This window comes from Rattus rattus, chromosome 4 (assembly GCF_011064425.1).
Source record: "Rattus rattus isolate New Zealand chromosome 4, Rrattus_CSIRO_v1, whole genome shotgun sequence".
Taxonomy (NCBI): domain Eukaryota; kingdom Metazoa; phylum Chordata; class Mammalia; order Rodentia; family Muridae; genus Rattus; species Rattus rattus.
Genome location: NC_046157.1, coordinates 82,646,496 through 82,671,385, shown reverse-complemented (window position 1 = coordinate 82,671,385; position 24,890 = coordinate 82,646,496). Strand labels below are relative to the sequence as shown.

At 49.5% G+C, this 24,890-nt stretch overlaps 1 long non-coding RNA gene across 1 annotated transcript in view; it reads left to right on the top strand.

The window, feature by feature from the left end:
• Positions 1-24,890, top strand: part of LOC116899090 — a 178,094-nt gene that overhangs the window by 72,260 nt on the left and 80,944 nt on the right. Inside the window, exon 3 of the long non-coding RNA XR_004387688.1 lies at positions 18,095-18,181. This is a non-coding gene — a long non-coding RNA (uncharacterized LOC116899090). The remainder of the gene's footprint in view (positions 1-18,094; positions 18,182-24,890) is intronic.

Sequence of the window (24,890 nt, the reverse complement as noted above, 5' to 3'; positions counted from 1 at the left end):
CCTTGTTGGGTTTCTTTTGGTGGCTTTTCTATCTTTGGTCAGAGGTTTAGGACCAGCCTTTCCCTAAGGATACTTCATTTCCAGGAGGGTATATTTATTTTTATTTAATGCATATGTGTATTTTGCTTTTGTGTATATAAGTGCATCCTTGTTCCTGCCTGGTCCTCAGAAGCCAGAAGAGGGTTTCGGATCCCCTGCTACTGGAGTTAAAGAAAATCGTGAGCTGCCATGAGGGTGCTGGGAATCAAACCTGGGTTTTTCTACAAGAACAGCAAATGCCCTGAGCTATCTCCTCAGCCTGTGTGCCCAAAGCTCCTGGGTACAATGGGACCCTGCCGGTCTCTAGCTGAGGCATGGCCACACACTTTCCCAAGCCCTCCAAGGGACTCCAAGGGAAGGTCCCTTTCAACTACCAACCTGTCGGTAGGAAGCAGCAGAAATCTCAAAGCTTTCCTCAACCAGTTTAGGAGAAGTGGGGACTGATGGTGAATGTTTAAAAGACCCACTCCTGGCCGACAGCCCAGCTCCCTCACGTGAATCCTCTACCCAGCACAGTAGCCAAAACACAGTGGTGCCTGGGCCTGCATGACACTCAGTGTGGTCCCTGCTCTCAAGTCCTTGGTACATCTCAGCTTCCTTCAGCCCCTGCTCCAAAGAGGAGTATTTGTAAAATGAGGATAGCCTTTGGGCTGGACCTCACCAGTCTCTAAGAAGACGCTGGGCAAAGCTGACTTCTGACTCTCTTTTCATTCAACAGAGAGGTTCAGATTTCATTTTCATGGCTGATTCAGGGGCCAGGGATGGCAGGGCCTTGTGCCTGGGTGGGCGGTTCCATCTAAGTGTTTCACTCTGCCCCGTTTAAAGAAACTGTTTAAAGAAAGTGCTAAAAATAGAGAAGGCTGTGGGGAGAGGGGAGGGGGGTAGATAAACCCCATCTTTAGGATACCAAAGGGGGGGCATGATCCTTGCTGCAGGGACCCATAGCTTGTCTTGGGTAGCTCCCCATCGGAGTGGTAGACAAAGTTCTCTGAGGGAGACTCAGTCTGTGGCTAAGGCCTGGGAAGAGGCATGTGAGGCTCTCACAATCGGTGGGTCCGTATTCTCAGGAGCTCTCAGGCTGACTGGGGAAGCAAATCCTGTCCCTGAGACTGGGTGGATGGTGCTGAGCATTCCTTCCCTCCAGTGCCCACTAATGATGAATGACACAAGACAGGGCCAGACATGATGAAGTGTACCTTGGATCCCAGCACTTGGGAGGCAGTGGCAGGCAGATCTCTGTGAGTTCAAGACCAGCCTGGTCTACAGAGTGAGCTCCAGTTCACTATATAACTATATGGTGAGGCCCTGCCTTGAAAAAAAAAAAAAACCAAAAAACTAAATATAAAAGGAAAGAGAGAAGCAGCCATTGAGGGAAGTGTAGGAGCCAGGGCAGAGCGAGGGGTGAAGGCTCAGAGCACCCCGATGATTTGGCTTCTGATGTGTGTGAAATTTTTGCTCTCTGTAATGGTTGGACTGCAGAATCGTAAAAAAAAATTTTTTTAAACAGTATTTCTGTGTGTGTGTGTGTGTGTGTGTGTGTGTGTGTGTGTGTGTTCATGTGTATGTCGTGATGTTCGTGTGGTAATCAGAGGGCAACTTGTGGGAGTCAGTTGTAGAGGGAGCTGAGCCCTACCAGCCCCGCCGTTGGTCATCTTTAGCATCTGTAACTGAGGGATGAGGCTGCCTCTTTGGCTGGACTTCCCATCCGAGGGAGCTGTGAGAAAATGGTTTGGAGTTGAATAAGCATCAGGGAACGGTCGGGGGCTTCAGAATGTGGCTGCTGTTCCCTTGCCTTTTCCTGTATCAAAGGAGGAATCTGTGTTTTAGCTCCTTCTGGGCTCTCACCGGCAAGATCAGAATGTACGGATCTTGTAGAGAGGACATTAGATACCACCTAGCCTGATGTTCCCATTTCGCAGAGGAGACTCTGGGGATTCAGAGAAGGGGAAGGTTTTTCTCAGTAATACCGAGAGGCCGTACTGAGCTGGGGCCTGGCTCCCTAACCTGGTTCCCCTTACTGCTTAGCACAGGCTGCCTGGTGATGACAGTGGTCCGGGAAGTCGTGTGATTGGCTATGCCAAGTCACTTAGTCCTCTGCCTGCTCCATGCCTAGAGTAAAGGCCAAGCAGGACTGTAACTTGAGGGTCCACCAACTCTGGCTCCCACCCTCTCCCCATCCTCTCTCTTCATCCATAACCAGCCACTGCCCTCACTCAGACCACACTAGAGCTTGACGTTCCTGCCTCAAGACCTTTGCACTTGTGGTTCCTTTTGTCTGGACTATTCCCCCACCCTACCCCAGATGTCCCACACCTCCTTTTCAGACTCCTTCGTTGACCCTCCAGAACTAAGTCCATTTCTTCTGAACCCTTCTCTGCCCCTCCAACCCTGTGCTGCTTTCTCCCACATGTTTATAGCCACACAGCTTGCTGTCTATTCATTTATCCAATTTGTCTCCCATGTCCAGCATCCGGATCATTCCTGACACACAATAGATGCTCAATTCACAATTGTTCAAAGGAAAAAAAGACGAGAGGGAGGTAGGGAGAAACAGAAGGAAGGGAGGGGACAATAAACACGCATTGAACTTCAAGCTTCTAAGCTCTGGGTTTGATCCCCAGATGACAGAAGCTAGGTGTGGTACACAGTCTGTAATCCCAGAGCTCTGGCTCTATCTTTCTGGTGTGGTGGAGTGGGAACATTCCCTGTCTGACCTTAGCTCTGTCCATTTGTATGGCCCTCACCTGTAAGTGAAAAACCTCGGGCTAAATCACTCTCTCAGAAGAGTCAGTGTTGGAGCTGCAGAGATGGCTCAGCTCCTAAGGGCACTGACTGCTCTTCCCGAGGACCTAGGTTCAATTCCCAGCAACCACATGGCAGGTTACAACTGTCTGTAACTCCAGTTGCAGGGAATCTGAATCCTTCATGACCTCCTAGGACACACACACACAAGTGTACACCAAATCAAATAAGCAAATTTTTAAGAAAGAAAGAAAAGGCGGTGTTCGCAAATGTCAAGGTCTTACAAAGGCCCACAACTTGACCTTTGGCTTGCCCTACCTTACCAAATGATGGGTTTGAGGGTAAATGTGCCAAACGCTAGCCGTATGTCCTGCACCAGGTCCATAGACTTAAAATCCATCCATGAAACCAGATTTCATTTTCTGGAAGACAAAGAAAAGGACCAGAAGACCTGAGCCAGAGATGTAGGGAAAACTAAAATGTCTGTCTCTGTCTCTGTCTCTGTCTCTGTCTCTGTCTCTGTCTCTCTCTCTCTCTCTCTCTGTGTGTGTGTGTGTGTGTGTGTGTGTGTGTGTGTGTGAGAGAGAGAGAGAGAGAGAGAGAGAGAGAGAGAGAGAGAGAGAGAGAGAGAGAGAGCTGGGGTATATAGTGAATATCTGAATTTGTTTGTGCTCGTGAAATTGAGAGGTCAGGAGGGGAAGCTGAGAGTTTCCGGGTTCTGATCCTGCCCCCATTTGGGGGTGGCCTTGACCAGTTACTTCCCCTGTTATAGCCTCAGCTTCCTCATTTATGAAGTGAGAATTGGACCAGGTTCTGGGGCAGGGGGGATGGGGGGGTTGACAAGGTTTCTTGGAAACCATATTGATTGTTTTAGGAGAATCTTCCCCAAAGGGAAAAGTCTGAAAACTGATAGTCCCTAAGGTCCTTTCTGGTCCAGCCATCCCTGGAGAAGGCCATATTTTAGAGTCATGGTGCTCTTTAGATGGAGGATCATGGTTTGGGTGAGAGAATAATATCCTTGATGGGTTGGAAATAAAGGTGACCGTTTAATCAAATAGTAAAGGTTGATCAGTGTTTTCAGAGATTATCTAAGTTAATATGGGGCCTTTCTTTCTTTCTTTCTTTCTTTCTTTCTTTCTTTCTTTCTTTCTTTCTCTCTTTCTTCTTGGTCTGAACCTATAAAAGATCAAAAGAGTTTCAGTTTGACATGCCACCACCCCACATCCCACATGAATTTATCAGGCCAACTCTCAGCTTGTCTACCTACTTCAGGGAAGCACTATCGGCCAACTGGTCAACCTCTTGGATAGGGGGATGTGGTCTGGGTCAGTTTGGGTTTGGTTTTGAACATTGCTGTAGCACTGTGCCCTGTCCCCACTTATCTGTGCCCACCCCTGTCACAGCCCCTGGCCTGGTCCATTGAGGGACAGCCAGATTCCCGTCAGCTTTAGGAAGAGGTTTTCTTCTCTCCTCTTCCCTCACCCTTGCCTCTTGTTCAGAACTAGCTTCATAGTTTGTGGGACCCGATGCCAATGCAAATGTGGGGCCCACATTTTTAAAAATACAAAGATTGACTTTGTAGACAGTGACAGGATTAAATCAAGCCCCTTGAGACCATGCAGGTACTTTTGTGATGCCAGCTCTAGCTTACTGTTCCTTTCTTGTGCTAGCAGGACCCTGCAGACACCGGACATGGGTTTTCACAGTCATTACAAGCTCCCTCAGAAGGGCTTTGAGCGTCATCTCTCATGGCCTGTTCAACTCAGGGCTGCTACCTGAGCCACCTTGTGTTTGGAGCAGTGTAGAGGACAGTTCTACTCTCTCAGCTGCCTTAAAGTTGCTGAAGGGACTTCTGTTTAGAGCATAATTTCACTGACCCTTTGCAAAAAGTCTTCTGGGAGCCATCCTCTCTCTAGATCACTCATCAGTTAAGAGCAATGGCTGCTCTTCCCAATGCCCACATGGTGGCTTCTATCCACCCTCCAGTTCAGGGATCAGACAATCTCCTCTGGCCTCAAAGGTTCTTGTACACGCAAGGTGCACACACATTCACAAGGGCCCCCACACATATACATGATAAGTAAAGGGGTCAGGTGGTGGTGATGCATGCCTTTTTTTTTTTTTTGGTTCTTTTTTTCGGAGCTGGGGACCGAACCCAGGGCCTTGCGCTTCCTAGGCAAGCGCTCTACCACTGAGCTAAATACCCAACCCCGATGCATGCCTTTAATACCAGCGCTTGGGAGGCAGAGGCAAGCCAATCTCTCTGAGTTTGAGGACAGCTAGAGCAGCGCATGCACACACACACACACACACACACACACAGAGTCCTGAAGAACAAACAAATAAATAAAAAATTAATGAAGAAAAGGAGATAAACTACACAAAGGTTCACACACATACACATACTAAATAAATGATGGAAGGAACTGAGGATGTTTTAAACGTCTTTTGATAAGTAAAACAGATAGCCCATCCTCCAAGAGCCTGTTTAGAGACAGGATGTAGCCCAGTTGGCAGAATGCTTGCTTAGCATTGCCTTGGCCTCTGAGGGCACCTGCACTCACATGCACAAAGCCACCTGCGGATAAACACGAATACATAAAGCTTTTTTATTTATTTTATGTGTATGAGTGTTCTGCATGCGCACCACTTGAGCACCTATGCCCTTGAAGGCCAGAAGAGCGTTTGTTCCCCAGCATCACATAAAAATGGCTGTGAACCCCAGCACTGGGGAGGTGGAGTCAAGGTTAGTAATTTGACAGCATCCCTGGGTATAGGGCAAACTCAAGGCCGGTGTGAGCTATAGGACTCTTAAAGAAACAAGTCAACCATCACCAATGCCAGTAACCGATATAGTTTAGCCCCAGCTCCATTCTTCTCTGAGGCTTCTTGGGTCATGCTTAGCCTTCCTCCTTTATGTTCTCTGTGGTTCCCGGTCCTGAGATCTTGGTTGGCATTTTTAATCCTGGCAGAGTTCTTGACCACAGTAAACACTTAATAGTTTGTTTGCAGTGCTGGAGCTCAAAACCAGGCCGTCTTGATTGCCCTTCCCAATAAATGCTATTGCATTACATCACAGCAGAACTGGCTCAGCGAGGGAAAGGGCAAAGAGACTTCCAGGCCGGGGTTTGACTAGCTGAGAGAAGAGGAGGGAGCTGCCGTGATACGGGAGGGCTGAAATCAGTCTGCTCGAGGGAGGGGTGTCTGTGTCAGTCACCCTGGAGGAGAAGATTCTCGGCAGGAGCTCTTGTGCAGTGTCCTTTACCGAAAGAGCTGTGCTGTCCCCCACAGAAGGACCTCCAAGGGGAAGGGATGCCTTGTGGGTGCCAGTCTTGTCTCCAGTCTGGGGCCCTGCTGGTACCTCAGAGTAGCTTTGATAGCCTGGCCTGGATGGGCCTAGATGCTCCCCCTGTACGCAGGAGCTAAAGCACTGGACGTTCTTTGTGTTCCCTGGGGAGTATGGGGAGAGGCACTTGAGTCCTGTCCCTTTTGTTGCTTTTCGATATGTGTGTGTGTGTGTGTGTGTGTGTGTGTGTGTGCAGGTGTGCATGCATATGTATGTGGAGGCCAGAGGACAGCTTTGTTTGGTTCCTCAGATGCCCATCTGTCTCTATTTATTTACTTTTATTTAAGACAAAGTCTCTCTTAGGCTTGGAGCTTGCCAAGTAGGCTAGGCTGGTTGGCCAGGGAGGCCTGGAGCTACCAGCCTGCCTTTGCCTTACACATGCTGTGATAAAAATACGTGCTTCTACAGCAGTCTAGGGATGGAAGTCAGGTTCTCTAAAACTCGCAATGCAAGCACGTCACTGACACTTCTCTCCTCACTTTCCACCTCTGTTAGCCCAGGTTGGCCTCCATGTTGGGATCTTCCTGCCTCTTCCTCCTCAGTGTTGGGGTCGCAGATGTGTATCACTATGCCTGCCTGGATGCTTAAGTGCCGGTCATCGCCACTTGTTGTTGTTGCTGTTTTGCCTCTGAGGGTATTGAGGGCAAACAGGACTCTAATCTCAGCCATGTCTATGTGGTAGACTGTCGTCAGTCAGGGTCCCTGAGGGAAGTGTTGATGGTATAGGGAGTACCCAGCTCCAGAGACTTCATTGGAGGGCATCGATTACAGAAATTCAGGCAGGACTGAAGAAACACCCATGTTGGCAGCCTCCATTAGGTCATACATTGTGGAGAAGAGGCCCAGAGAACAGCTGGTGGAGGGAAGCAAAGGCTTTCTCTTTGCCCCAGTTCAGCTGGGAGCTCAGGGATGCAGTCAGTAGTTGAAGGATGTTCTAGAACAGAGGGTGTGGGCAGCAAGTTGAGCTTCCCCATCCTTGCCTGCCTGAGTATTCTACCGCATGGTTGGCTTTTCCTTTTAGGCTACTCGGGATGTGCGACCAAGTGGCCTATACTCACTTTTCCTTAGCATCTGGCTGTTAGAACGACGAAAGAGTGTGCTGAGCAGAGTGGTACATACATGCCTGTGACCCCAGCACTTGTCGGAGGCAGGAGGATTGTGAGTTTGGGGCCAGTATGGACTTTCAAGCAAGCTTGAAGTAACCCTGGGATATAGAGTAAGAGCTCGACTCAACGAAGATGGAAGGAGGAGGAAGAGGAAGAGGAGGGAAAGGTAGAGGTGAAGGAGAAGGAGGAAGAAGAGGAGGAGGTGGAGGAAGAGGAGAAAGAAGAGGAGGAGAAGGAGGTGGTGGCGGCTGCAGCAGCATCTGGGGATCTGGTTTAGGTGATAGAGCGCTTGCCTGGCATGCGAGAAACCCCAGCGACACATAAGCCAGGCATGGTGGTGCACACTTAGAATCCCGGCACTTGGAGAATAGAGAGGCAAGAGGATCAGAAGTACAGGTTTATCCTCAGCCGCCATGACACCCTGTCTCAGAATTTAAGAAGGGGGATGGGGTGGGTGGCTGTGGAGATGGCTCAGTCAATGATGCGCTTGCCACACAGGAATGAGGATCCAAGTTCAGGTTCCCAGCGCTCGCCTAAAAATCCAGGAAGGACAGCATGTGCCCTTAATCCTAGCACCCGGGATAGAGAAGCAGGAGGATCTCTGTGAGTTCGAGGCCAGCCTGGTCTACAGAGCGAGTTCCAGGACAGCCAGGGCTACATAGAGAAACCCGGTCTTGACCCCCACCACCCCCACCACCACCCTACACACACCCTAAAGAGAAACAGCATTTGATATCAGGTAACAAATATCTCAAGCGTTTCAGGAGCACCTCCTCTTCACAGCATCTCTAGAGGTGGGGTACCATTTTCCTTTCGCACATCGGGCCTTTTACAGATGGGGAGTGTGGGTCTGAGAAGCAGAGGTGGGCTCAGACCCACCACATAACTCCTAATTATTTCTACTGGCCACCTTCGGGACCCACTCCTCCATCGTGGTCCCCACCCATCCTGTGGCTATGGCTTGTATCTGCCAGCCCACGGCTTGGGGTAGTCTTCCCACTTCCTTTCTGTCTGACCTAGTTGAACCTAGTTTTTCGAGATCCAAGTCAGATCTCACTTCCTCCATGAGACTGTCTCCAACCACTCCCACCTCCACAGCTCTTCCTGGGCCGTCAGTGGCAGGTGACTCTCCACTGTGCTCCAGGATGTCACCTGACTGTTCTGAAAGCAGGCCCGTTGAGGTCGAGTCCGGTCAGTCTCTATGCCGGCTCTTTGGACATTTCGAAGTCCGCCATCCCAACAGTCTTGATAACTGGCAGAAGTTTGGGTTTGGAACGTACATCTCCCCTCATCTCTGGAGTGACCCAGGTCACTTGCAGTGAATACATGTTACACGGGGAGGATCTGGCCTAGCTCCATGTGATGTTGCCCAATTTCATTTCTTTTTTCTCTATTCCTATTTTCCACCCACCCTGTTGGGTTAGATCCTCTTTAGACGCTGGAAGGGACGCTGGAGCTGCAGGGAAGTGGTCACTGCCTCAGGAGGCCGAGTCTTCACTTAGGTCCCGCCTGGCATGCCCAGGTGGAACTTGACATTTCTAAGTGTCTTGCCGTTCTGTCTGCCTGGCCTTGTGTATGCCGAACAGTGTTCCTCCTCTTTAGAGGTCTGACCTGAGAGCCTTGTACCTCGCTGGCAGCATGCCGTATTCTGTGATCCCCGGGCCTTGAACTCTCAACTCTTCCTGCTTCCTGGAATATTCTCTCATTTCTCTTCTTTGCCTCAAGAGACTTTAGGGAATATTGGGGAAATGGTGGGCGGAGGAGTCCATGTCTCTCCCTTATGACTCTAAGAGTTTCTAGGCTCCTGACATCTACGTTGTAAGTTTGCCTGTTAAGTGGAGTATGTGTGGCCGTTGGTCAGCCGAGACTTATCCTGGTGAGAGGCAGGGACCAGAGAAGGGGACCAGAAGAGACACACAGGAGAGGACATGTCTTGTGTGGATACAGAGGGCCAGATGGGCCCTGTACAGGATGTCACTCATGCTGGGACATCTCTTCCACACCTGTTCTTGGGGATGACCCAGTTCAGGGATGACTTGGCATCCAAGGCCCAGGCTGGGCACAGAAGCCTGGGGGCCTGATGGAGGAGTCGTCCCTTTGTCACTCTGGGTGTGGTTCCGCAGTGTGCTGGGACCTGTCCTGCAGCCCACTGCTTGTCATATATTCATTCTGGACCTGCTCTGGTGCTTGGTTTTGGGTCTAAACTGTCACGATTCCTATCAGTCTGAAGTAATAAAGTTTACAGAGAAAAGCGGGGAGGGCAGTCCATGCCACCTGTAACCCACACGGTGTCATTTACAGTTTGAACTGGCGTGTATAAACTTTCTGGACAGATTTTTCTGCATTTAGAAAGCAAGGCGTTTATTTTATAAACTGTGCCTCTATGTCTGTGGCCTTTTAATTAATTAATTAAAATTTTGTGTTTGTGAGTACCAGCAAACACGTGACACAGTCCATGTGTGGAGCTCAAACAACTTGCAGGAGTAGGTTGTACCTCTTGGGCCCCAGGGACCAAACTTGTGTTGTCGGGTGTCACAGCGAGTACCTGTGCAGGAGAATCATCTCCCTGACCCGTTTTTTATCCACTAAAAACCAAACAAACTAACAAACAAAACAACTTGTTTGCTCTGAGTTCAAGCTGAAATGTAGAAAGTAAAAAGACACACCTCCTGTGCCCTGCCCCTGTCCTCTACCCCGTAATACTGTGCTCGAAACTGGTTCTCCATTTACAGTTGCCAGGTTGCCCTTGGTTAGGGAGGCATAGGGTAAGGCGGATTGAAAAGCTTAGGAGGAGGAGTGAGGCAGGGAGTCTTGGCTCTTGTAACCTGTGTAGATGTCAAAAGCAGGGTGTGAGAGGGGGTCGGAAGGATTGGGAAGCAGTTTGTGGGGATGGAAGAAACTTTATGATGGCGTGTGTGTGTGTGTGTGTGTGTGTGTGTGGTGTGTGTGTGTGTGTGTGTGTGTGTGTGTGTGTGTGTGTGTGTGTGTGTGTGTGTGTGTGTGTGTGTGTGTGTGTGTGTGTGGTGTGTGTGTGTGTGTGGTGTGTGTGTGTGTGTGTGTGTGTGTGTGGTGTGTGTGTGTGGTGTGTGTGTGTGTGTGTGTGTGTGTGTGTGTGGTGTGTGTATGTGTGTGTGTGTGTATGTGGTATGTGTGTGTGGGAGGTGTATGTGTGTGTGGTGTGTGTATGTGTGTGTGTGTGTGTGTGTGTGTGTGTGTGTGTGTGTGTGGTTAGGGAAAGGAGGCGTGGAGACTTTCTGAGCCTGGCACTGTTGTGAGAAGCAGGGTGTTTGCAGGTGAGCGGATGGTGGTCGGAGGGGTCATCTGCAGACTTCCCTCCCTGGGTGGGGGTGGAGGCGGCTGGGGTAGCAGAGGGTAAGTGAGTCACAGTGTCAGGAAGTGGTCGTAGTAATTGCTACACAAGTGTAAAGTGCTCCGCAGAGAACCAGCAGCTCCGTGGTAACCCCACTTACATTATTTTTATTTCTATTCCTTTAAGTTAAGTCTGTGAATACCAGAGCCCGGAGCAGAGCTGGCCTGGGAGCCATTCCTAGCAAATTTGGTTTTGATTTTGTCTCTGGTACCACTTTGGACTGTCCCTTACTTTATGACTCTCATGGATTTTGTTTCATGTGCACACGTATGTATGTATGTATGTATGTATGTATGTATGTTTACATGTATGTATGTATGTATGCATGCATGAATGCACCTGTGCATATGTGCACATGTTTTCGTGGTTCTGGGGACAGAGCCTTGTGCATTCTTGGCCAGCATTCTACACCCGGGCCACATCCTTAGCTTTCCTTAATTTTTTTTAAAAAAAATATTTTATTTATTTATTTTAAAGGTTTGTCTGTTTTATTTTATGCGTATGAGTGCTTTGCCTAAATCCATGTCTCTGCACTGTGTGCATGGTGCCCCTAGAGGCCAAAAGAGGGGATTGGACTCCCTACAGCTGGAGTTATGGGTAGCCGTGAGCAGTAGCTGTGCCATGTGCATGCTGGGAGCCAAATCTCCATCCTCTGTAAGAGTAGCGAGTGCAAGCAGCAGCCCCCAGAGCCCAGCTTTAAAAGTTACTTTAAATTTTTTATGCATGTGCACACATGTCTGTATGTGCATACATGTGTCATGCATGTATCATATCTGTGTGGCGATCAGAGGACAACCTTGGGTTTTGGTTCCCAGGCTTCTCCTGTTTCTTTTTAGCTAGTGCCTCTGACCGGCCTGAAGTTTCGCTATGTAGGCCAGGCTAGAAGGTCCCCGGGTGTCTAGGGATCCTGTCTTGACCTCCCATCCTGCCATTCCTGGGACTGCCGTATCTGCCGCCACACCCAGCTTTCTACGCAGCTTCTGCCGAACTTAAGTCCTCAAAAGACAAGTGTGTTACAGACTGAACTATCTCCCATCACAGTTAAAAAAAAATTGTATGAATGATCCTCAATCGAGATTATACATTAAAATCATGGAAAACTAGAACTGCCAGGTCCCCCACCCCAAACCAGATGTATGTATATGATAGACACTGGGGCAAGGAAGCCAGGACGTCAGAAAATAGAACGGGATGAAGCCAGTGCTGACAACCCCTGAATTCTGGACCATCTTAATGGTTCATTTGAGCCGCGTTTTATTTAGACTTCCCAGGAGCTCGTGGAATCTGAAATGTTATATAATTTTGTTTCCCTTGAATTCTGTGAGCAAACGTAAACATCTTAAAGCCAGGCGGTCTCCTTTGTTAAGAAGATGTACTTTAATGTTAATTGCATGTACTGTGTGCAGTCTCTGGGTGTGCAGGTAGCTGTGGAGGCCACAGGAGAGTATCAGATTCCGTCAGAGGGGCAGTTAAAGGCCGCCGACCAAATTCTGGCCCTCTGTGAGAGCAATGTGCACTCTTAACCGCTGTGTCATCTCTCCAGTCCCTGAGATTTTTTTTAAAGTGATTTCTTTTTTTAAAGATTTATTTATAAATTTTATGTATATGAGTACAGTGTCGCTCTCTTCAGACACACCAGAAGAGGGCATCAGATCCCATTACAGATCATTGTGAGCCGCTATGTGGTTGCTGGGAATTGAACTCAGGACCTCTGGAAGAGCAGTCGGTGCTCTTAACCTCTGAACCATTTCTCCAGCCTCCCTTCCCTCCCCCACCAACCCGAGATCTTTTTTTAATGAGAAACTCGCTGTCATTCTCATTAAGCTCCCGGTCTAATGCCAAAGCCTCCGTTAATAACTCAGAACCCTCTCTGTAGACCCAGATGAGATTTTGACCCCATCAAAAGCATGGGCTTGAAATTTTAATTTTTTAACACTGAGTTACTCTCTTTTTTTTATTGTGTGTCTGTATGAGGGTTTCAAATCCCCTAGAACTAGAGTTACAGATAGCCGTGAGCTGCCTTGTGGGTGCTCGGAATCGAACCTGCATCCTCAGGTAGCTAGCGCTATTGACCGCCAAGCCGTCTCTCCAGCCCACATCTTTAATTTTGCGTTGCTGCTTTGCAAACATTGTATGCAGGAGGCCTCAGGCCGTCTTTATCAGCAATGAAAACCCAAGACTCTGAGAGTGGAGATGTTCCTGGCAGTGTTTTTGCTAGAAGAATTTCGTATGCCGTCAGTTCCAAACTAGTATGGCCAGAATGGGGAGGCAGATCCGATATCAAGTCTGCAGGAGTGGGAGGTGTTTAAAGAGTTTGGTACTTTTTTATCTTTACCATTGAAGTTTTTGGTTTTTGCCTCTTCCTAAATGAGTCATTATTTAAAAAAAAAAAAAAAAAAAGACAAAAAAGGAACCTAAGTTGGGGAGGGAGTGGAGGAGCCACTGTGGGGGGGAGGGTAGTGACTGGAGGCCTTGGCCTAGTGAGCAGTCAGGTGACTGAGTCAAGTTTAGGACTGGACTGCCCTGCCTCTGGACCCAGATCACTGGGAGGACAGGCGCATCCCACCACACTCAATGCATTTGCTCCTGGGGATGGAACCCAGGGCTTTGTGTACACAGGTCAAGCACTCCTGCAACGGAGCTAATCCCCAGCCTCTGCATTCTTTCTATGTTTCTTAGGAACTTCCTGTTTGGGTCTGTGTGAGGCCAGCAGTCATCCCTGTGTCTCACTGAGGTCGGGGGGCCGGCCTGCATGTCCCCCTCGCCGCCTTCTCTCCTCCTTGGCAAACCTCTCCCTTGGAAGGGCTCTGTGGCTTCTGCCCTTGTGTCTGCGAGTGACTGCTAAGAGAGGACGGAGGGCCGGGAGGGGGGAGGGGAGCAACACGAAGTGGGTCCCTTATGTAATGCCAGGCACCGTGGAGGATGTATTTATATACTTCTTGTTTTATTTAGGCCTTACATTAACTCGTGCAGAACCAGATCAAAGCAGCTAGGCTCGCAGCCAGAGGTTGAAGCGGCCGGGCGGCCAGGCTGGCCTCGCATCCACCCTGGGGCTCGCTTCCTGAGTTCCTGCGACTTCAACCAAGTCAGGGGGGAGCCTGTCACCCTTTTGCTGGCTTGGGTAGATCTTGATTTCTTCCCAGGCACCTTAGCAGACAGTATTTCAGTGACCACTGCCATGTTCTTTCCAGTTCAGGGCTGCCATTCTTTGTGTGGGAGGGTTTGACAGTCCTTCAGTAGTACTTCAGAAAATGAGCTGATTTTCATAGCTCCGAGGCGTTCTCCCCTCGAGGCCCTCAGGATCCTAGCCTAGTTGCCTGGTGGCCCATGTAGACTAAAGTGAAGCTGCATGCATCTGATTTCCAGGATGTGGGGCAAGCAACCGACCTTCTTCCAGCCCATGGGCACCAGGCACTGACTATTCCGGTGCCCGACAGCTCCTTCTCTCAGCTAGCCTGCTTCCTTTGAAGAGAGCAGAAGATAGGACATGGCGTGTCTTAGGTCACGTGTGACCAGGCAGCTGAAGAAGAATGCTGGCACTTTGACTCTGGGGTGAACAGGACAAGGCAGAGGGGGGACAGTCTAAATCCACTCCTCCTCTTTTAGGAATGGCTGCCAGCAAATGCCAGGCCGCACAGCTTCCTGCAGGGGGAAATAGATGTACCTGCTCCTGGAAGGCCACCGTCCTGCCTCTCTCCATCTCAATTCTGCTTTCCGAAAGTCCTTGGAAATTGTATCTCATAAGCGTCACGGTTGCTGTGGGGATCAGCGATATTCATTGATCTCCAGTGTTCAGCAGTAAACAGTTGTAGAGGTTTTGTGTGTGTGTGTGTGTGTGTGTGTGTGTGTGTGTGTGTGTGTTTAAAGATTTAAGCATTTTCATTTTATGCATATTGATGTTTTCCTCCATGCATGCCTGCATACCGTGTGCCTGTCTGGGGCCCTAGGAGGCCAGAAAAGGGTGTTATATGCTCTGGAGTTACAGGTGCTTGTGAGTTGCAATGTGGGTGCTGGGAGCTGAACTCAGGTCCTTGGCAAGAGCAGCCAGTGCTCAGACTGCTGAGCCACCTCTCCAGCTGTGTCTAGTGCTCTCTAGTAAAGCGTAATTGTCCTGGGTGGCAGCGTGTATGTGTAGTGTGTTACGTCTATATGGGCAGGTAGAGCACTTACCCGGAAAACCTAGATGTCATATGTTCAAAGGAGGTGGTAGGTAGGCTGTTCGAGGCCCTGCGGAGGCCAGAGAAGGTTCAGTAAATCAATGAATTGTAGATCTTACTCAGCGGGGCCTCAGGAGAGGTCCAGGAAGGATGGGATATCATGAAGTAAAGACTTCATTCCCGGGTCCTGTAAGAGGCATTGTTGGGGGGTAGGGGAGTGAGGTTAAGAATTAGGTGGGACTTGGGGTTGGGGATTTAGCTCAGTGGTAGGCGCTTGCCTAGCAAGCGCAAGGCCCTGGGTTCGGTCCTCAGCTCGGAAAAAAAAAAAAAAAAAAAAAAAAATTGGGTGGGACAGAAGTGCCTCCCAGAAACAAGGCCTAAGCAAGACTCGTGCGCCATTTTCAAAGGAGTAATGACTGTGGAGTTTTGATTTTTATTTCCCCTATGATGGTAAGCCAACCAAACCAGTTGAATAAACAATGGGATAGTTAGAATAATGCTAGGTGAAGTTTTGCCTGGATGTGTGCACAGTAAAAGGGAATGCTGGCAGGTCAGCTTGGAACTTGTGTCATGTCAGACCGCTCTCCATGTATATGTGGCCTGCCTGTACATTAGGATTCCCGGAAGCTACTTAACTTAAAACCGGATGAGGTGGTCCACACCTGTAATCAATCCCAGCATGCCCTTAGTGTGAGATGAGAGGCGTGGACGGACGAATCCTCAGATTATCCCAACCTAGCTAGCCTGCTGTTCTGTCTACAGGGCTGACACCTGAGGCTGTCTTCTGACCCTGACCGGCACTCGCACGTAAACACACACACACACACACACACACACACACACACACACACACACAAAGATCCAAAGGCAGGGCTTTGAAGTTGCGGCTCTCTCCCCAGCCCCAGTCACGTTGAATTTTAAGAATGAAAATGTTGGGGTTGGGGATTTAGCTCAGTGGTAGAGCGCAAGGCCCTGGGTTTGGTCCTCAGCTCCGGGAAAAAAAAAAAAAGAAGAATGAAAATGTTGAGGACTTAAACCAGGAAGGTTTAAATCCAGGGGGGTTACTCACCGCCTAAAAGACTCTGAGCAAGTTACTTTAAGTCCTTTTTTTTTTTTTTTTTTTTTTTTTTTTCCTTCTGTGAAAAACCTGGGGTGGGGGAGGGGCGGCTCAAATGCTTCATGGGACGGTTGTGTGAAGATTTCAACTTATGGCAGACCCAGCTCTTAGTATGTGCTTTGGTTAAAACCTTGTAATAAGAGCCATGGTTTTTGTAAGCAGCTGGAATCAGGGAGAGGTTCCTGTCAGAATCTTGGAGACATGAAGCCCCATGGCCTGAACTGTGCTGTCTGGGGCACTGTAGACCTGAGCTGCTCAGAACCCCATAGCCATGCAGGTCTCGACCTTATCAAACCAAAACCATCCCCTCTAGCCGAAACTGGGCCTTAGGGTTACAGGCCCCGGAGGCTCTCTCCAGTTAGGGACAGGGCTATGGCAGGAGGCCTGCCTCTAAGGGTAGGCCTGAGCTTGAGGAATACCAGGCTGAGATGTGGGCCACAACACCCTCCACCCCCAGTGAACTCTCCCTGTCTGCTACCCTCACTCCAGGCAGCCTGGCTACATTCGCTCCTAGGAAGCCTCCTCCCTGGACCTGTCTCACCTCCTCCTTCTGCACTCTGGTCTCATTCTACTCTAGGAAGAAGTGGCCCTCTCCTTCATAGAATTCCTCCCCATAAACTGGTCCCTTGGCCGACTATGTGCCTGGAACCTCACCCCTTGTGTCTCATATTAGGCAGAGTTAACTCAGACCCTCATCAGAACAGGTAGACCAGTGTCTTCTAGCTTTGTCCCTTTGCTGTCCCGTGAGAGGTGGGTCTGGCCCAGAGTAGGCTCTCAGGAGAGTGTACGGCAGGAGGCTCCTGCCTTCTGTCCCTCCAAGGCCTCCCTCCCTGGGGCCTCTCTGTTGCCACCCTGAGGGAACGTCAGTTCTTATCATTCTGAACCCCACTACTTTTGACACTGGGGACAACTTCCTTCTTCACAGTTCTTTTTCTCTTCCTTCCTTTGATCCACGATAAGTCTCTCAACTGTGTCCCTGTCACCTATGATGTGCCACACTCTGTACTCCCGCCTCAAAAGGCTCTGACTCTGTGGTCACTCCCTAGTCGCTCCACTGAGTATATGCCACTAGCTATGGAAGTCAGAGTGACTGCAGAGATGGTAAGAAATGACGCAGCTTCAGAAGTGTTTTAAAGTCGATACTGACACCGTCCACCGGCGGACTAAATGTGGAACTTGAAGGGAAGAGTCTAGGCTGGGTGACTCCGGGGGTTGCAGGATATTTGATCACATCGTGAACCCCGAGATTGTTATTTACTGAAGGAAAAAAAAACTAGTTGTGGTGTGGCTGAGCCCACACCTTTATTTCCTCTGCTGGAATTCAGACAGACCCTTAGCACACAGCTCTAATTCCAAACAGTGGAGGTAACGTTAGTTTGCAGAAGGAAGCACCCATGCTTGAAAGCGATGTCTAATTGGGTGGCAGACAAAGTGACGAATCAGAGAAAGGCTTGACAGAATGGGATCCGCCCAACTCTCATAAGAACAGAGAGGAAAGGTTAGCTACTTAAGAGAGCAGTGCAAAGGAGGCAGTTTAAGTGGGGTAGCTGTACAGAGACAAGTTGCAGAGAGAGAGAGAGAGAGAGAGAGAGAGAGAGAGAGAGAGAGAGAGAGAGGAGAGAGAGAGCAAGCTAGACACAGGTAGAGACAGAATGAGAAAGAGAGAGAGAGAGAATAAGCCAGAGAATTAGAACAGATTGCCAGAGTTAGTTGGAGGCCAAGCAGAGCAGTCAGGAGAAGCTGAGAGAAGCCAGATTGAATCAGTCAGCGTGGAGAGGCGTTTGAGCCAGAGCAGGTGAGTTGAACCAGCCAGAGCTCAGAAAGAACTAGAAAGGGTGAGCTTAGTCAGTAGTAAGTCTCAGAGATTTTTAGATAATTTTTACAGAGGCTAGAAACATCCAGAACTAGGTCTATGTTAGCAGACTGAGACAGTGAACCACAGAGACAATAATCTGAGGCAGACGCACAAAAGCTACGTTTCCATGGACGTCACAACTTGAGTAGGTAGGATTGGAATTTATGCTCCAAAGTTCTCTCCTAAGTCCTGGCCTCCCCCAGAACCCTTCCCCAGCAGCAGCTCTGGGGTCTCTCAGAATGGCCCATCTTCGTCCTTCAGAGCTTACCCTGACTTCCTCTCCAGCCTCAGCCTCATGATGGCTACCTGTGCCTTTGTCCGAGCCAGGTTTCCTGAACATGTCGTTTGGGTTACTTCCACAGGCTCCGGGTCCAGAGGGTGGTGACGAAGGAAGACACAGGAGCAAGGCGACCCTGAAGGAGGCACCCGCGGTCTCAATCCTGAAATAGGTATCTCCTCTCAGGTTCTTACGGTCAGAGCGCGTGACTGATGGGGCAGGGACCTGTGGTCACCCATGATGCCTGTTGTTGTGGGAAACACCCAGGAAAAGCAGAAGGGCTGCTGTGACCCTGGGCCCCCACAGGTTTTGGGAAAATCATCTCTAGGAAATGGTCAGTGAACACACATGTGGGATTTGAGGATTATCTGGAGCAGGGCAGAGAGCATCCTGTCTCGTCTGTTTTCTGAGTTATAAACAGCTGGGGGAAAACAGATTTGTTTGTGGACTAAGTGGGGCACTTGGAAGGCACTGTGTTGAGTGGGCTATGTGTTAATGTGGAATTGTAGATCTGGTGGGTAATCTTTAAGATTGTGTGTGTGTGTGTGTGTGTGTGTGTGTGTGTGTGTGTGTGTGATTGTAGTACCAGTAGCTGCCAGAAGAGGGTGTTGGGTCCTCGTAGAGCTGAAGTTCTGGACAGCTGTGATGTGAGTTCTGAGAGCCAAACTCTGGTCCTCTGCTGGAACAACCCTTGCTCTTAACTGCTGAGCCACCTCTCCATGCCCAGTGGTTAACCACGGTCAGCTCGAGGCCGTGTAGACTCAGCTTAGAGACACTTGAATGCCAGTGAAGACATTTCCTGAGAAGTATGTCTGAGAAGGGAAGATTCAGCTTGGTTGTGACTGGTACCATCCCAGAGCTGGGCCAGGAGGCTGAATGAAGAGAGGAAAGAGAGCGCGCATGACGGCGCGCCATCTTGACACTTGGCGGTGGACGCAGGAGGATGAAGAGTTCAAGATTATCCCCAGGTTTCATCATGAGTTCAGGGCCAGCTTGGACTTTATGAGACTCCTTCTGAGCTGGGAGAACAGAGAAGGAGGGGGCATCAGAATTCATCTCATTCTGCTTCCTGACTGAGATCTCCCTGAAGGGGGGTCTTACGTATAAACAGAGCCCACAACTTTGGAAGATTTTTTTTATTTTCTGTGTATGGGGATTTTGCCTGTGTGTGTGTGTGTGTGTGTGTGTGTGTGTGTGTGTGTGTGTGTGTATGCCACATGCATACCTCATACCTGAGGAGGCCAGAAGAGGGCATCAGATCCCCTGGAACTGAGGTTGCAGAGGGTTGTGAGCCACCATGCGGGTGCTAGGAACCAGACCCAATTCCTGTGCAGAAGCAGCAAATGCTCTTAACCTCTGGGCCACCTCTCTCCCTCCACCTTTAACTTTTAGCTTAAAGTGTAGCAAGAGACAGTTCCTTACCACACCCTCAGTGTTGGCTCTTTGTTTGCTGCTGTCTTGTTTTGTTGTTTGAGACAAGGCCCTTGTATCTTGTCTTAGTTAGGGTTTACTGCTGTGAACAGACACCATGACCAAAGCAACTCTTATACGGATAACATTTAATTGGGGCTGGCTTACAGGTCCAGAGGCTCAGTCCATTATCATCAAGGCAGGAGCATGGCAGCATCCAGGCAGTCGTGATGTAAGAAGAGCTGAGAGTTCTACATCTTCATCTGAAGGCTGCTAGCAGAACACTGGCTTCTAGGCAGCTAGGAGGAGGGTCTTAAAGCCCACACCCACAGTGACACACCTATTCCAACAAGGCCACACCTCCTAATTAGTGTCACTCCCTGGACCAAGCATAGTCAACCATGACATAGTTCAAATTCCCTGTGTAGCAAGGATACCCTTGAACTTCCAATCTTCCTTCCTTTGCCTCCCAAGTGCTGGGATCTCGGGCTTGTACCATGGCACTACCCCTGGTTTTTATGGTACTAGGGAACAAACCATGGATTTGGGAATCCTAGGTGATCGTTCTTCTCTACCAACTGAGAGCCCTTAGATTTCCCTTTGACCGACTCAGCTGCCTGCATTATTTTTCTTATACTGTGACTGATTTTGATTGAATATTTTATGCTGTTGTGCCCAGGGGTTCTATCATGTAGCAAGTGGACAATGGAGGATTGTGCTGTAAGAACTGTTTATAGTGATGTAATCGCAGGGCAAGGAAAACCCAGTAAGGGAGGCCTGGCATACCCCGTCAGCAAGGGCATGGAACTCTTTCCAGACCTGGTCCGAAAAGGAAGAGAGTACAGAAGGTCTGACTGGGAGCTCTAGGTCGGTGGGCTCCATGGCAGGACGCAGATGCCAGGATAACCAGGAAAATGACATCGGGAAGGAGTCCCTCTCCCTGTCCCATCTCCCTCCCATCCTATAGTTGTCCACAGGGCTAGGGAGCCTGGTTAGGCTGCTCACGAAGAACATGGAGCCTGCGGGTAGTGATGGAGCGTGGTCTGAGTGGCAGATGGAGAATGGACGGCCGTCTCCTGGGTGGTTTCTGTTTTAGTGTCAAGACCGTATGTTTGCTTGTGAAGTAGCACAGAGAGGCTCACCGTGGGTCCATTCCCAGCAGCAGAGCAGCTAATATCTCATGTTTGAGTGACAGAGGCTGTACAATTAGGTCAGCAGTTTGGACCATTGACTGGAGGATCCGGAAAGAACAATAAAAATGTTGTCTTTTTTAAAGTTAAAAAAAAAAAAAAAAAAAGACTCAGGCGATCGAGGTATAGTGGTGCACGCCTTTAATCCCAGCACTCGGGAGGCAGAGGCAGGTGGATCTCTGTGAGTTCAAGGTCAGCCTGGTCTGTAGAGTGAGTTCCAGGACACCTCGCATAGTGAGAGAAGAAGAATGAATGAAAGGCCACCCATCCCTTCTCCAAAGTGTTTCTTGGGAGCCTCTTCTGCTGGGGTTGACCTCAGGTCGTTCTGCCTGCAGGGCAAGCACAGACCCCACTTCCTGGCCAGAAAGTATTTTAACAATGAGATTGTGGGCAAAGCGCTCCCAGGAAGTCCCACTGGCCGCAGGGAGCATCTGAAAACATCTGGTTTCCGGCAAATCCTGAGGGTGTCGGATCTTCAATCTCGTAAGCTAACTCTGCCTTCTTCAATCCCCTTCCAGTCCTAATTTGCTAATTCAACCTTTTTATAGCCGGAGCAAACAGTGAACTCAGAATTCTGGGCTGGCGAAGATTAAATGGCTGTAATGTGGTCTCTCATTTAGAAGCACATCTATAAAATGGGAATAAGAATAGCAACTGCTTTACTGAGGTAATCCAATCAAGTGCTCAGCCCAGTGGCTGGTCCAATAAATGTTCCTTTTATTAGCGTCATAGATCTCAGACTCTGTCACCTTCTTGGGTTCCTGTGCATCTTTAATCCAGCAAATTACCTCTCTTCACTCCAAATGAATTCTCTGCCCCTGGTTAGTTGGCTCTCCTAGGGATAAGGTAAATAAACGTACTAAAATATTTAGTGTTTATGGATTTCTTTTAAATTAAAGTGTTTTTATTAGAGTGTATTTGGGAGGGACATTAATATAGAAAAGTTTAAGTGGCGTATATTTTTAAGCTGAGAAGTAGATGCTGTGCCCAGAAGAATAAGGGTTTGTAGAGTTGATAGCCATCAGTCTGTGTATCAGATACTTCAGTCCCATTGAAAAGCCCTCCGTGTACTCAATGCTCCAAGGCTACCCGCCGCCGCATCCCATTTTCCTCCTGTCTTCAGTTCTGAGGATCCAGAGGGGTGAGGGACCTCTCCTAGTTGGGGTTTCCCAGATCACCACAGCTGGGTTTCCCTGACCAAGCACCTGGACTGCACTGGGTGGTTTTCTGGTCACTGACATAAAAGACTGGATGCGGCAATGTAAGAGAGAAAGCGTTTATTTCGGCTCCCGGGGATGGTATGGTAGAACTCATGGCAGTGGGAACTCCTGAGGGTTGACAATGAGGAAGCAGAGAGGGCGGGGCAGGACTAGGGGCGGGGCAGGACCAGGGGCGGGGCCAACTTTCAAAGGCCCCAGAGATCCCACAGACTAAGTCCTGCCGCAACCTGGTGACCCATGCTCAGAACACAAGTCTGTGGCCAGCATCGGCCATGGATGCTGTGAGTCACTTCCCAAGCTAAGACTTTGGCCTTCCTGACCGACATCAGATTCTAGAGAGTTAAAGCGCCTTGATTTACGGTTCCCAAATTAACGATGGGAGGCGGGAAGAACATAGCGCCTCGCCTGAGCTTCATCACTTCCGGTTCGGAATTAAGAAGGGATCAGTGGATGTGCAGAGGGGTGGGCTCTTTGGGGACTTGAGTGTGACCAAGACCTCGCTTCAGGACTGTCACACTCTCCTCCTCCTTTGGCATCAGTACAGCAAGCCGCCCCTAGGGATGGGTGCTGCCCGGAGGTGAGAAAACTCCTGGAGATGTGAGTTACCTGTGCGTCGAAGGGAAAATGCGATGCCTTGTGAAACCTTGCCTAGAGCCGGAGAGTTCTTTATAGTCACATCTCGACTTTGTGGGGAAATTCACTGCCCACAAATGTTTTGATAAATCCAGTTCATTTTCGAGAGGAGATGTTCTCTCTCCCGACATTAACGTAGAATGCTCAGTTTACGACGCTGTCGGAGGGAAGGAGCCTAAAGTGCTTAAGTAGGTCAAATGAAAAGGCGTGCCCACAGCTTCTCTCATCCTTACTGTCACTCTAGAGAAGGAAAATTCCCCTTTGGATTGTTTTGGCCCTTAGTTCTGCGGTATACCATCGTGGATGGGAAAGTGTGTGTGGATACTCAGATGGGCTTTATTTGAAGAGCGCCCCAGAAAGGGAGAGATGAGTCCACCGTAAGCAGCAACAACCAGCAGGCAGTCTCTGGCCAGTGTGAGCTCCTGTAGCCGAGCTGCCTCCCAGATGGCCTGGGAGTATGGGGAACATCCTCCAGGGGAACCACGAGAAACTGAATTTGAGTTCCCAGCACCCGTGTGTAGAACCTGGTGCAGGAGTACCTGTCCAGGATTCCAGTGCTCCTCAGGCATGGTGGGAGGTGGAAGCAGGATTCTCCCCAGAAACCCACAGCCTGGTGCATACAGCTCAACTAATGCAAAAGGTGAGGATCCCCAAGGTGGGTCTCTGACCTGCACATGCTCTCTATGACATCTACTCACATATACTAGTACACACACACACACACACACACACACACACACACACACAAACACACAGAGGCACACACTACACATACACACACATGCACACACATACACACACATGCACACACACTTGCACATAGTACACATACACACATGCACACACTACATATATACACATACACACATGCACACTACACACACCACACATACTACACATACACATACATGCACACACACTACACATACTATACATACACAGGCACATGCACACATTACACACATTACACATACTACACACATGCACACACACACGCTACACATACACACACACTACACATACACACATACACTATACATACACACAGAGACAGAGAGTGCATATGTGTGTGTGTTTGTGCGTGCGCGTGTGTGTTCATGTGTGTGCATCAGAGGTGAATGTCAAGTGTCTTCACTGATTGCTCCTTCCTTGTTTATTGAGACAGGATCCGTCACTGAACCTGGAGCCCCCACTTCAGCTATACTAACTGCCCCATAAGCTCTAAGGACCCTCCTGTCTCTCCCACCCCAGTGTTGGGGTACAAGCACACACCAACCATGCCCTGCTTTTCACATGGGTGTCAGGGACTAGAACTCAGGTCCTCCTGCTTCTGCCACCTGAGCCATCTCTTCAACCCTTGTATGACATCTAAAGAAAGGTGTCTCTTAGAACCATTAAAAACCCCCAAGCAGGGGCCAGCAAAATGGGTTCATCTCTGGGGGCCCCGTGGAAGGAGAGGATTGGCCACCCACACATTGCCCTCTGACTCCCCCATGTGTGCCATGGCTGTGGGTGCTGCACTGCTCCGGGTTAAAAGCGCCCGGTACTGAAGCAACTCCCCTATCCTGCGGATGGGGAGAGATGGAATGGGACCCTGAAACCAGAGAGGGTCTCAGGGAGTCTCCCTTCATGCTGAACTGTCCTCGTGCTTAACATGCTAGTTACACGCTAGCTGGCAAAGGACGCCGGGCTACTGCGAGCAGCTCATGATGCCCAGTGTCTCATGGGTCCCCATTCATCAAGGATGTGAGCTTGGATGCTCCAGACCCAGCACGCACCTACAGTTACCAGCTGCTGTACCACAGGGACGGGTAGCTTTAACTGTCAACCTGACACAACCTAGAGTCTCCAGGGACAAAGCTTCCATGAACTGCCCTATTGTCTATACAGGTTAGCCTGTGGAAATGTCTATGGGGAACTGTCTTAGTTAAGTTGATGGATGTGGGAAGACTCATCCTGCCATTCCTTAGTCAAGCCGTCCCGGAACTGTATAACAATAGAGAAATACGGAGGCCGAGCATAGACAGGCAAGCACACAGGCTGTTATCTTTCTGTGTCTTGGTTATGGGTGTGGTGGTCATGTGACCAGCTGTTTTAAGTGCCAGCCCCTGTGGCTTTCCCTGCAGTGATGGGCTTTTTCTCTCCTTCTTTGCTTCTTCCTTCTTCCTTCCCTCCTTCCCTCCTTCCCTCCTTCCTTCCTTCTTTCCCTTCCCTTTCCTTTCCTTTCCTTTCCTTTCCTTTCCTTTAGAGCCTGGGAAATCCAATGTCAAGGTGCCTGTAAGGAATGTTCCCATCCGCATTCTCCTCTTAGCCGTGGGTGACTTCCATCTTGCTGATCTCTGTTGGAGAAAGGAAGGAAGGATTTTGAGGTGTCTTCTTCCTCTTAATGGGTGCTAATCCCATCACAGGGGCCCCACTCTCCTCATCT